Source organism: Lynx rufus, unplaced genomic scaffold, assembly GCF_022079265.1.
Source record: "Lynx rufus isolate CCGP_SWC_20201006 ecotype Redwood Valley unplaced genomic scaffold, mLynRuf1.p SCAF_2, whole genome shotgun sequence".
Classification (NCBI taxonomy): domain Eukaryota; kingdom Metazoa; phylum Chordata; class Mammalia; order Carnivora; family Felidae; genus Lynx; species Lynx rufus.
This window is the reverse complement of record NW_025814834.1, coordinates 27,407,783-27,420,181: the sequence shown is the minus strand read 5'-3', so window position 1 is coordinate 27,420,181 and position 12,399 is coordinate 27,407,783. Positions and strand designations below refer to the sequence as shown.

Here is a 12,399-nt window from a genome sequence, read left to right as displayed (position 1 = left end):
ACACGATGGTGAACTTCTGAACTGAAATCTGCTCTGATTTGAGAAATAATAAATAAAGAAGTAAATAAATAAATAAATAAATAAATAAATAATTTTGTCTTCTTTGCTTCAGGATGTATTATGTTAGATCTCTCTTGTTTGCAGGGGATGGGTTCCCTCACCCCCAGTGGATGCCCGAAAGTGGATAGCACCAAACCCTATATATATTATGTGTTTTTCCTATACTTATACACCTATGTTAAAGTTCAATTTATAAATTAGGCACAGAAGAGATTAAAATAATAACTAATAATAATATAGAGCGATCATAACTATGTACTGTAATAAAACTTACGTGAATGTGGTCTTTCTCTCTCTCAAGATATCTTATTGTGCTGCCCTCACCCTTCTTCTTGGGTCGATGTGAGACAATAAAATGCCAATGTGGTGAGATGAAGTGAGGGGAATGATGTAGGCATGGCACGGATCATCAGGCTACTATTGACCTTCTGACATATTGTCAGATCATCTGCTTCTAAACTGTGGTTGACCTTGGGTAACTGAGGCCCTGGATAAAGGGAGACTACTGTATTTCCAGTCAGTGCATGGTGATATGAAACAAGTGCTCATGTGAACTGGAAGCTTCATTTTTAAGAACCAGAAAATAAACTGGATAAAAGAATGCGCGTCCAGATGGGCATCAGTGCTGACTGAATGCGGAGAAACGAGATTTACTCAGAGGTTTTGGTATTCAAAAAAAAAAAAAAAATCACTCAATGTCCTCAGGATTCTCAAATTCTGTCCCAGTGTCCCTTGTCAGGAATCATCAGAATTAAGAAAAAGAAGTGACAAGATGAGGGTCTGCCCCTTCTTTCATCTGATTCATTTATTTATCCTCATTTTTAAAAAAAAATTTTTTTTCAACATTTATTTATTTTTGGGACAGAGAGAGACAGAGCATGAACGGGGGAGGGGCAGAGAGAGAGGGAGACACAGAATCGGAAACAGGCTCCAGGCTCTGAGCCATCAGCCCAGAGCCCGACGCGGGGCTCGAACTCATGGACCGCGAGATCGTGACCTGGCTGAAGTCGGACGCTTAACCGACTGCGCCACCCAGGCGCCCCTATTTATCCTCATTTTATCATAGTGTTCCAAAAGGGGAAAGATGGTCACTCGTGAGAACAAGGTTTTGATATTATAGGCTCAGTAATGATACTGCTGATAATGATTATAGTACAAAAATAATAATTCAAATGATTATATTGTTACTAACTTTAAGGACCATAATGCACATGTAGTTAATGGATTCAACTCCTATTTCCATTTCATCTCTCCTTTCCCTCCTGGATGATGCATCACAGTACTGTTTCCACCAGACCCAAGCTCAAAATTGAAATCGGGTAAGTGGTGGTTCCTTTGAATATTTTCTGAAATTGAAATCTAATTACTTCTAGAGTGCTACTTCTGAGTTACCATGTTTTACCCGGGCAAGGTTTTATTCACATTATCAGTCAAATGTTAAAAGGAGAAAACAACATTACCACGGGGATAATTTTTCCTTGTATTTCCTCTCAGTCACTCTCTCTTCTTCTCCGAGTTTCCTGACCGTGTGGTGTGGATGTGGACCAACCACTGTTGACTGCATATCTACCATCTATTCTTCCTTCTCTTGGAAAATCCAAATTGTGCTCAAGTGTTCAGCCTTCTCCATGTGCTCTGTGATTCTCAGGGGAGGCAACCCCAGCCCCAGCTCAGAAGCGGTTACGAATTCTAAACCAATTGTGTTAATCCTGCCTGCCCATCCAATTAAGGAATTCAGCTTTAAGCCAGACAGATCAAGACATTCTCCTGATGACTGATATCAGATGAGAGTTGACATATGACCTAAACTGGCTTCCCCATACTAAAGAAAAGCCAGTTGTTACATGTTGCAGTCAAAGCTTTCTCTTTGTCCTGCTGGGTTACTTTAGCTATCTGGAAACGTCATGGGTAGGTTTGCAGTACTTAAAAAGTCCAGAAACAACCTCATCTTAGTAAAGCCAATTCATGGGGGAAGGCAGAACCAAGGAAATTGCAGAGAAGCCAGAATCCCATTTTGACCATGCTTGGAGACTGTCCTCTCTTTAAACTTCCTATTATGTGAAATACTAAATATCTTTATAGTTTAAGCTAATTTGAGATGGAGTTTCCATTACAAGTAGCCCAAAGCATCGTAACGGAGGCAGGGAAGAACTCACTGTACCTGGAGCTCCTGAGAAGGCCCTCCTGGACTTAATCCAATTACATTTTTCCAAACTCCACACTTGGTGGCTGAGATTTGGGCACATGACCAGGTCTGTCCCATCAGGGTGGAAGAGCTTCAGATCTGCAAATGGAAAATTTGGAGGAACTGAACTTTCTTTTGATTCCCCAGTGGATAAGAATGAGACCGGATATAGCTCTGGTATCTACACTAAACCAGTAATCTTCCTTTTCCCTTATGCCATTTTAGATTGAATTTTCTGTGCCTTACAACTGAAAGCATCCTACATGAGAGTTAAGCTTCTAAAAAAATACAAGTGTGGGTATATTTCTATTGGAGTTTTCATTTTTTTGTGCATGATCTACATTCGACGACTGCAATTATTTTTCAAAAGGATTTGCAGGTTTGAAAGGGCCAGAAACCCACTCATTTAACGTTTATTTTTGAGACAGAGAGAGATAGAGCATGAATGGGGGAGGGTCAGAGAGAGAGGGAGACACAGAATCTGAAACAGGCTCCAGGCTCTGAGCTGTCAGCACGGAGCCCGACGCGGGGTTCGAACCCACGAACTGCGAGATCGTGACCTGAGCTGAAGTCAGACGCTTAGCCGACTGAGCCACCCAGGCGCCCCCAGAAACCCACTCATTAAAAAATAATAATAATAAATCTTCAACTGGGAAATTAAGCCAATGTGAAGACAACATATCTTTTGCTTTAAAAAGTTTATAGTCGGTGGAGAACCTGTATTAGAGTTCCTCCCTTTATGCAATTCACGCACAGAGAATGACAGATTGGTCAGCTGCCGTTTTCCAAGAGGCCATGAGACAAGCTGCAGAACGTAAGAGATCATCTTCATTAAAACTGCCGTGGTGTGTTTTCACTTGTCTCAGGCCAGGCACAAACACTCCATGTTCCACGTTAGGAAAATAATGAAAGTTGATGCCTACACCACTTTTACCTGCATAATAACACAACTCGTACTTTAAACACATAAACACTAACATTAGTGCCAGAGTTTTCAATGTGGTCCTGCTGAGAAGTTATTCACATTGCTATGGCTCAGGAAAATTTGGGGGCTTATTCTTGTTTTGGAACCCTGCTATAGCATTCGACATATTCTTTTGACAATTGTCCGTGACAGCAAATCTCCTATTAAGTGTGGAAGCAGCTTGTGCATCAGCACCAGTGATGTAGCAGGACGAATTAGGTGAGGGATTCAACCAGCAAGGCAGCTTTTGATCAAAACAATGAAGTGAGGTTATGAAAAACCCAGGCACGCAAGCAAGTGCAGAATATTTTTGCCTCTGATTTCAGCGGGACCATGAAAAAATACCTGCTAGCACCTTCAGAAAAACAGAAAAATGTTCAACGAGTCCACCAAAATTTTCCTAGAATACTAGTCTACTATGAGAATGTATTCCCCCGGTGAGAAGAGCATTTTCCTCTTTTAGAATGTTCTCTGAGCATGCAAACATCTCTGGGTGGGACAGATGGAGGATAAGCTGGTGATCTAATACTTAGTCAAAAATGATACGAATATGGTGGGGTAGGGGCCCCTGGGTGGCTCAGTCGGCTAAGCATCAGACTCCTGGTTTTGGTTTAAGTCATGATCTGATGAGCTCCACATCAGGCTCTGCACTGGCAGTGTGGAACCTGCTTAGGATTCTCTCTCTCCCTCTCCCTGTCCCTACCCCACTCACACTGTCTCTGTCTCTCTCAAAATAAATAAACTTAAAAAAAAAACAACATGGTGGGGAAAGTGGGAACTGGAAGAGATAGTGTTAAATCCATGGTTATTGAAAGGGGCAGAGAGGATGTTGACTTGAAACGACAATCTGTATCTCCTGTGAAGTTCTGCCTAGGCCTTACCTATGGGATAGGGAAAGAATGGGTACTGTGTGATGTTCCCATATCACAAAAGGCCCCGGCAGGTATTGGGGAAGAGATACTGCCCCAGGTCCTATGAATGATAGAATTTATTGCATCTCACTTTCAGTAATTCAAAAGCTTCACCCACCCATTACCTTCTCACACTCTGAAAGACTTTATGACTTCTTTGTGTTGGTGAAGACAGTTGGACCTCGATGATTTCACACACCCCAGGTAGCTTTAGACTTCATTCTCAGGGACACTGCTCACTTTCCATGGCATGAAGAGAATAAAAAATGACTTTTTTTCTTTAATAGATAAAGAACTGTAAGTACCTTTTTCATTTCTCCCAGTATTTTTATTTCAAAGTTTTGCCATGTCTGTTTCTGAAAGGAATGGAGATGACTTAGAGATTAAAATGGACAGGGAAAGAGCCATTTACATCTAAAACAAACCAGATCCCATTTCAAGCTAACAAAATGCACTTTAGTTGAGTAGACCTAAAGCACTTTGCGACAATGAAGTAACTATCTCCAAGTTCTCTGGCATCTACTGCAAATAGGGGAAGCATAATGGTCTACATAGCTTTTATTTTCTGGCAATTTCAAGTGGGTCCATTCATCTCTAGATATAAATTTTTGCTTAGACTGAAACCTCAGGTTACATTTATCATGGGGACCCTTGTTTATAAACAGAGGCGAGGGACTTTGTGCTGGAAAATGTACAGCCAGGAGAAGGTGGCTTGATGGGAACAAGGGGGTGGTTTCCTTCATCAAATAAAACCAACTCTGCTGAGAGTTACAGGACATGTAAACTTGGAAAAACATAGAGTAGCTACTACAATTCAATAATAAAAAGATAAATAACTGAAATAAAATAGGTAAAAGGATCTGAATAGATATTTCTCCAAAGAAGATATGAAAAGATATTCAACACTAGTAGCCATCAGGGAAATGCAAACCCAAACCCCCACGAGATAACACTTCATACTCACTTGGGTGGCTCTAAAACAAACAAACAAACAAAGAAACAAACAAACAAAAAACATAAGTGTTAGGACGTGGAGAAATTGGAACCTTCATACACTGCTGGTAGGAGCATAAATGGTACAGCCGCTCTGGAAAACAGTCTGGAAGTTTCTCAAATAGTTAAATGTTATATATTTACCCAAGAGAAATGAAAGCATATGTTCATATACAAACTTGTTTATAGCAGCATTATTCATAACAGCCTAAGATGGAAACAACACAAATGTCCACCAACTGATCACCAGACAGGCAGAATGTGATATATTCATACAGTGGAATATTATTCAACAATAAAAAGAAGTAAAGTACATGCCACAACATGGGTCAGCCTCGAAAGCATAATGCTGAGCAAAGAAGCCAGTCATAGGAATGGCATACTGTACGGTTCCATTAATAGAAAATTTCCAGAATAGACAAAGCTACAAAGATAGGAAGTAAGTTGGTGGTTGCCTAGGGATAGGGTGAATGATTGGGTTGAATGTGAATTATATCTTAAAACATTTCAAAAACATAGAGGACGGCTTCAGGGCGTCGGGCTCACAATGTCACAGACAAAATAATCTTAGAATTTTTAAGCCTTTTTTTTTTCTCTTGTTAAATTTCTCGCTCTACAATAAAATTTTATATTTGATGCTTTAACCAGGAAGTTGATGAAAAGATAATTCTTCTGAACTAAAGGATGTGCAGGACGTATAAGTGGTTTCCACAAAGTCCTATGCAATCAGTAACAGATGTGCAAACAGAAGCCTGGTTTTCTGACTTCAACCTAGGACTTGGTCTCTTAGCAACACAGCCCTTCAAATTGCTGGTTTCAAATACTCAAGCCCAGAAAATGGAATTGTATTAAACAGCAAGGAAATATGGTCACAGGGACGCGACTTCTATTTTATTCATTATTTAAGCTTATTTTATTAAAATTAATTGGCTATTTTATTCGATGAAAATAAAAATGTACAGATTTTGACCCCAGACCTTTAGAAAATACAGTACAAACCAGTCGGAGTTAATTCAAGCCAAAGTTAAAAGGAATCATTTCTCACCTCCAATTGTGATTTTTGAAAAGAGTGTCTCATTCTTCCTTGAAAGAGTGGTTTCTTAGAGAGAAGGCGCAATCTGTGGTTGAGGTCAATTTTTTTCCCCTCTCACTCACTGATCTTCGAATTGTATTCAGTGCCCAGTGTATTAGTGAGATGAAAAATACTGGTGAAAACTAGGAGTATAGAAAGAACAGAGTGTTCTAAGACAGACTAGGAGGGGCTGAAAGTTAAAGAGGTCTTTCTGGCGACCCACTGAAACTCTTATTTCAGTTGGCTCTGTCCTATTTAATAGCTCAAATCAAATGAATTCTTAATGCCATCTACACCCTGCAGATGAAATGGAAAACTGTCTGCTTGAAAGGAATGCAGAAACACAAGCAGTTTCCTAAAAGTTCCCTGTGTCTGGTGTGCTGTACCATTAACTTCTTATTTTTCTTGTTCCTGTTAACATTTCTGTCATTTTACCTTCCCTTAAAGGCTTGGAGCTGTTTTAGACTTTTGGTCTCTCTGGTATCTACATGAGTTTCCTCTACAGAATAGGGACTCACAAATGTCTTAGTTGAAGGTGCTGATCTCCGTTTTGGTGACCATTTTTTATTTTCCTGCTTTCATGTTGTCGGCACCTAAAAATCCCACCTTTTCCAGACCCACATCTTTGTCTTCCTTATGCCTCTTCACCAAATGAATTACATTTCTAGGAATGAGGACTCACGTCCAGTCTGGGACCATGGTTAGGGTTTCATTAAAATCAACCTAAGAGAAGTACAGAGGTCGCCCTGTGGTTGTAGAGCTGGAATGCTCTGACTGATGACAGGTAACCAATAGGAGGGGCAGTCACTAAGGTTTCAGAAGAAAATGCTGCACTTCAAATTATATTTGCTTACATGTTGTTTCAGTTGGTTATGTCTTTGTTGGATGCTCACTTCACAGTTTGGCTGATCGACAATGTCAAATAGTGTTGGCCTCTGGCGACTGGAATGAAAAGGAAGCTATATGCAGCCTCTTCCCAACCCCAAATCTCTACCATTTGGTAAGGAGGTAAAATTTGGCTAAACATAAATATTGATTAGCAAGCAAAGAGAAGAAGGGGCCAATAACTGAGCCCGAGGCATTGGCAGGCAGTAAAGCCTCTCCCAGTTCCTATCTTTGGACAAAATTAGCATCTTGTGGTGAAATAGTTGGCTATATATACCTCTGTTCTTGAATCACCTTTTCAAAAAACTTGATTCTTGTCTTTCTTGCTTTCATGGTGTCTGTGCTTTTTAGGTATTTACAGTTTCACTTCAGTTTTGGAAGTAGAGTATGAAAAGCGTAAAAACAGGTATTATGTGAGGTCCCATACAGTGACAAATTGCTTTAAAAAACTTTAAAAAACTCTTTAAAAGACTGCTATGCCCATTTAAACCTCACCTAGATGCTCTAATCAATGTTTTGAGTTATTTTCACGTGTTACTACTAACTTAAATATCCTTCACCTGCCAGGCTGCCAAACTGTGTCACTTCCCCCTTCAAAACCTGGTTTTGAATTCATATCCCTTATCTTTTCAGTTACTCAAAATTAAAAAGAAAACACTTGGGTTATGCTTGACTCCTCTTCTTTACTATTCCACATGTAACCCACCTGTCAGCTTTTTCTTCAGTGCATCTCCGTAACCCTATCCCTTCTCCTTAGGTCCGCGACTTGCACGCTGGACTAAGTGCGCCATCATCTGTTGCCTGGGTTTATGACAATAAATAGTCTCATGGAAGGCCCTCGGCCATCTCCTTTTCTTCCACGGTCTACTTTCAACAAAGGAGCCGGTATGATCCTTTTATGACAAGTTATGTTATGTTACTTTTCTGCTAAAACTCTGGCACCGTGTTTCCATCAATTAAAGTAAAAGCTGAAGCCTTTATTTTAGCCTAAAAGTCCCTATGATCTGACAGTTATCTCACTGGCTTCCTTCCCTATTATTCTTCCGTTTGTTATTTTACTTTGAAACACTTAGATGGAGCAAGCCAGCAGGCTCTCACGTTAGAGGTTTTTCTTTAGTTATACCCTCTGCCTGATGTGTTCTTCTCCAGATACCTTCCTGACTAGCAATTTCCTAACCTTCAAGTTTGCTCAAAGGGCTCTTGTGAATCATCCCATTCCATACTACAAACCTTCCAATTCACTGCCTGCTCCAGTGTGACTAGTCACCATTACTCTACTTCTCCTTTTGATGACCCATAGAAACTGCCTCCCTTGAACATATTCTAAGTTAGTTTTTACTGTAGTCTGTCTCCATCCACTAGAGTTAAGCTCCACAGGGACATAAACTTTTGCTGTGTTACTTGATGATTCACTTGTCCACTGAACTGCACTTGGCACATGATAATTTACTCAACAAATGTATCTCTTTATGTTAAGACAGTGAGTCACTGAAACGGAGATTTGAGTTGCGATGGCTCATTTTAGTCCATTTTGTTGGAATGTGTGTTTGTCATGGAACCACACGGAGACCAGGATGTTGGGTAGTTGACATGTTTATCATCCCCAGTATCTCAGCTTAAACGGAATGTCTAATAGAGGTTCACTTATGAACCACTGGGTTTTTAAATAAAAATATCTAACTCATGACAACCGTTTGTCATTCACTTTACCAAATCCTGATGCAAAACAAGAGCGATGGATAAGTCAGCTCCATGATTCATCTGTATTTTTTCCTTATCTGCTGATCTGTCTCTTTCACTCTTTGATCTCTTCCTATTCCATAAATCATTTCTTTTTTTGCAGTTCCCTGGTTTCTTTCCTTTCTTTTCCCTCTAATTCAAACTTCAATAAAAATAATAAATATATAGCAAATGAGATAAATGTATCAGTGAAACAAATCAAAACAAAAAAGCCTTGATGCCATGGCTTAGATTTTATATGAAATATTGTTTTATGTTACCCTTTTTTGTATATATCCATAATGTAGGGATTTTTGATATCTCCATCAGTACATTGTTGGTTTTATGTTTGTGTGCATATATGTGTGTGTGTTGGTAGGTGACATTTCATTTTCATACATATGTAATATATATACGGGTTTTTTTTTGAGAGAGAGAGAGAGACAGAGCGTGAGCAGGGAAGAGGGGCAAGAGGTAGAGAGAGAGAAAATCTTAAGCAGTTTCCATGCTTAGCGAGGAGCCCAACACAGGCCTTGATCCCACTACCCTGGGACATGACCTGAGCCGAAATCAGGAGTCAGATACTTAACCAACTGAGCCACCCAGGTCCCTCTCTCTCTCTCTCTCTCTCTCTATATATATATATATATGTATATATATATATATATATTTTTTTTTAATTCCAGTATCATCTGTTATAGAAACTGGGAAAAATAAGGGAAAATATAAATAAGAAATTATGGTCACAAAAATCGCACCACTGAGAGGCAATCACTGGTTACATTATATTAGAGATCATCACTATTTACATATCTGTGTCTTAAAAATATGTTAGCTATTTCCTCCTTAATTAAAAAAAAACCAAAATTGTAGTTTTAACTAGAGCTGTGTATTATCTTTGGGGATTTTATACATTTGGCATTCATTATATATGCGTTATATAAAATGGTATCATTACCATCAAACAATATAGAAAAGAGCAAAGGAAACAGTTTCAAATCCATTAAGAGTAATAATTTTTAAATCACTAGAGCTTTTTTCAAACAAGTGTATATACTGGAAATAGGATAAAGAGAAGTAAGTTTTTTTTCTACTTTAAATCATTTTCCCATTCTATTTTTGTTAAAAAGGAAGAAAGAAAATGTACTTGAATTTATCAAAAGAAAATTGAAATGAATATATGAAATTATTTTCACAGCAAGATATTTTAGGAACTAAAGTATCTAAGTTGATTTTTTTTTTAAAGTGGCCTGTACTAACATATTTCAACTGCCCATGTTAACTATTGAACTCCTACTATAAAACACTAAGGCAATTACTGTACTTACAATTTCTTCCATATCCCATTTTCTATAATTTCATGATTTTTATATTTCCAAAAAACTTAATATGGAGGTAGAGTCAGTATTCGCATCCATCCTTTACTGTAGTTTCTCCATAACTGACATGGTAGGCAGGATAATGGCTCCCAGAGATATCCACCCTATAATCCCCAGGACCTGTGAATACACTACCTTACATTGCAGAAAAGACATCGCAAATATGATTAAGTTAAGGACCCTGAGATGGGAGATGATCCGGGATTATCTGGGGTGGGTCCAATATCATCACAACACAATGTTTAATATAAAGAATCCTTAGAAGTAACGGGCGTGGGGGGGGGCAGGCACGTGAGAGTCAGAAAGAGATTTGAAAATGCTGTTCTGCTGGATTTGAAGAGAGAAAATGGCTATGAGCCAAGGAGAGTAGGCAACTTCTAGTCTCTGGAAAAGGCAAGGAAACTGATTTTTTTCTAGAGTCTCTAGAAGTTTCACCCACTCTTGATTTTAGCCCAGGAAGGCTCATTTTGGACTTCTGACCCACAGAACTGGAAGATAAGAAACTTGTGCTGTTTTAAATTTACAAAGTTGGTGTTATTTATTATAGCAGCAATAGGAAACAAATATACCTGAGTTTTTTGTTCTGATTTGTGTCTTTAATATTTGGGTTTGGTCCAATAGGCTTTCATGAGTGTTCAAGATGCTGTATTCCCTGAGTTCTTAAATGTTTGAGAATATACACCTCTTGTGTTTATGTCAAAAACATACCAGCGTATCTTGCTACTCAGATCCTTTTTTTTTTAAATATTTACTTATTTTTGAGGGAGAGAATATGAGTATGGGAGGGGCAGAGAGAGAGGAGGACAGAGGATGTGAAGCGGGCCCTGTGCTGACAGCAGCGAGCACTATGTGAGGCTCAAAGTCACAAACTGTGAGATCATGACATGAGATGAAGTTGGATGCTCCCTGTACTTAGATCTTTTTGTAAACATCACTCCACTCTCTTCTCATATTATGATTATTCCTAGAGAAGTTTTTTTCTCCTTTCTTCAAGACTAAGTTTTCCTGCCTTGATATTCTAAGATTCTTGAATTGTAGTAAACTTTACAAGTCTGCCTCTTGGTATTGATTATTTTCTGTCTATATTTTCACTCTGGAAAGTTTTTTGATCTACAGAGTGCATGTTTATTTTGGGGAAAGGTTTCTCCCATATATCCTTGGTTTGTAATTCTACATGCTTCTATCTTAGGAAAACTCAGTTAGGTTAATGCTGAACTTTCTTTATCTTTTACATACATAATCTTTATAATTTATATTTTGCATATGTTCTTTACCTTACTGAGTTGTGAAATTTCTTCAATTCTGAATACTATCACCCTGACTACAATTTCACTCTAAAGTACTTCTTCCTGTGGCTTCTAATATGACTTTGCCTCTGGAGTGTTTTTGCTTTACATCCTTTCCTCCTCACTGTCATCTAGTTTGTTTTTCTTTTTTTTTTTTTTTTTTTTTTTTTTTTTTTTTTTGTCTTCTAATCTTTCCTTTAAACCTCACTGTGCCTTTGTGGAGATTTTTCTAGACAATATTTCACTTGGGACTGACTATGGAGAATTATTTACCAGATGTCTTCCACTTCTCCATTTAGTGAGTCTCTTACAATTCATTGTTTTCACTTGCCTTTTGCTCAAGTTTCTTCAGAGATGTTTTCATTGATTCCACACATTTCTTTATACTATTGATTTTCTTTGAATGGGGAGATCTTGTGAGATGTGAGCTTGGGCAGTGGCAGGTTTTGTTTGGTTTTTGATTTTTAAGAGACCCTCTTTCACTGGAGGAACATGTTTCCTTTCAGTTTTCAACATTCTTACAGGGAATCAACTACTTGACATCTAAGGATGTCTAATCTAAATCTTGAAGTTAACAGCTTACAAATTGAGCAATCTTTGCCTGCCAATTAACAACAACATTATTCTTCTGGTTTTTAAGTCAAAAACCTTGGGTCGTCCATGATGTTTCTATTTCTCTTTCTCCCTCCAATCCAACCCACAGAAAATCCTTACATTCAAAATATATCCAGGATCCATTCACTTATGTCTTGCTGTAGACTTCTCTCTGATCTCACCACTTGGAACTAGCAACCTTAATGTCTTTTCTGCAGACAGCCACAGAGCACTACAGGTAAGTAGGTTAGATCATGGTAATCCTTGACTCAAATCTCTCCAGTGTTGTCTGTATCATGCAGAATAGAAGCCAAAGTCCTCTTGTGATCTAATTTCCCTCTTGATCTGGGC

General features: G+C 38.6%; 1 long non-coding RNA gene across 1 annotated transcript; it reads left to right on the top strand.

Moving 5' to 3' along the window:
- The first annotated feature begins 1,348 nt into the window (after positions 1 to 1,348).
- LOC124514718 (uncharacterized) lies at positions 1,349 to 12,188 on the top strand. The gene is made up of 4 exons (XR_006962651.1): positions 1,349 to 1,379; positions 7,086 to 7,185; positions 7,828 to 7,955; positions 12,158 to 12,188. It is a non-coding gene; the product is annotated as an uncharacterized LOC124514718 (long non-coding RNA).
- The last annotated feature ends 211 nt before the right edge of the window (positions 12,189 to 12,399 follow it).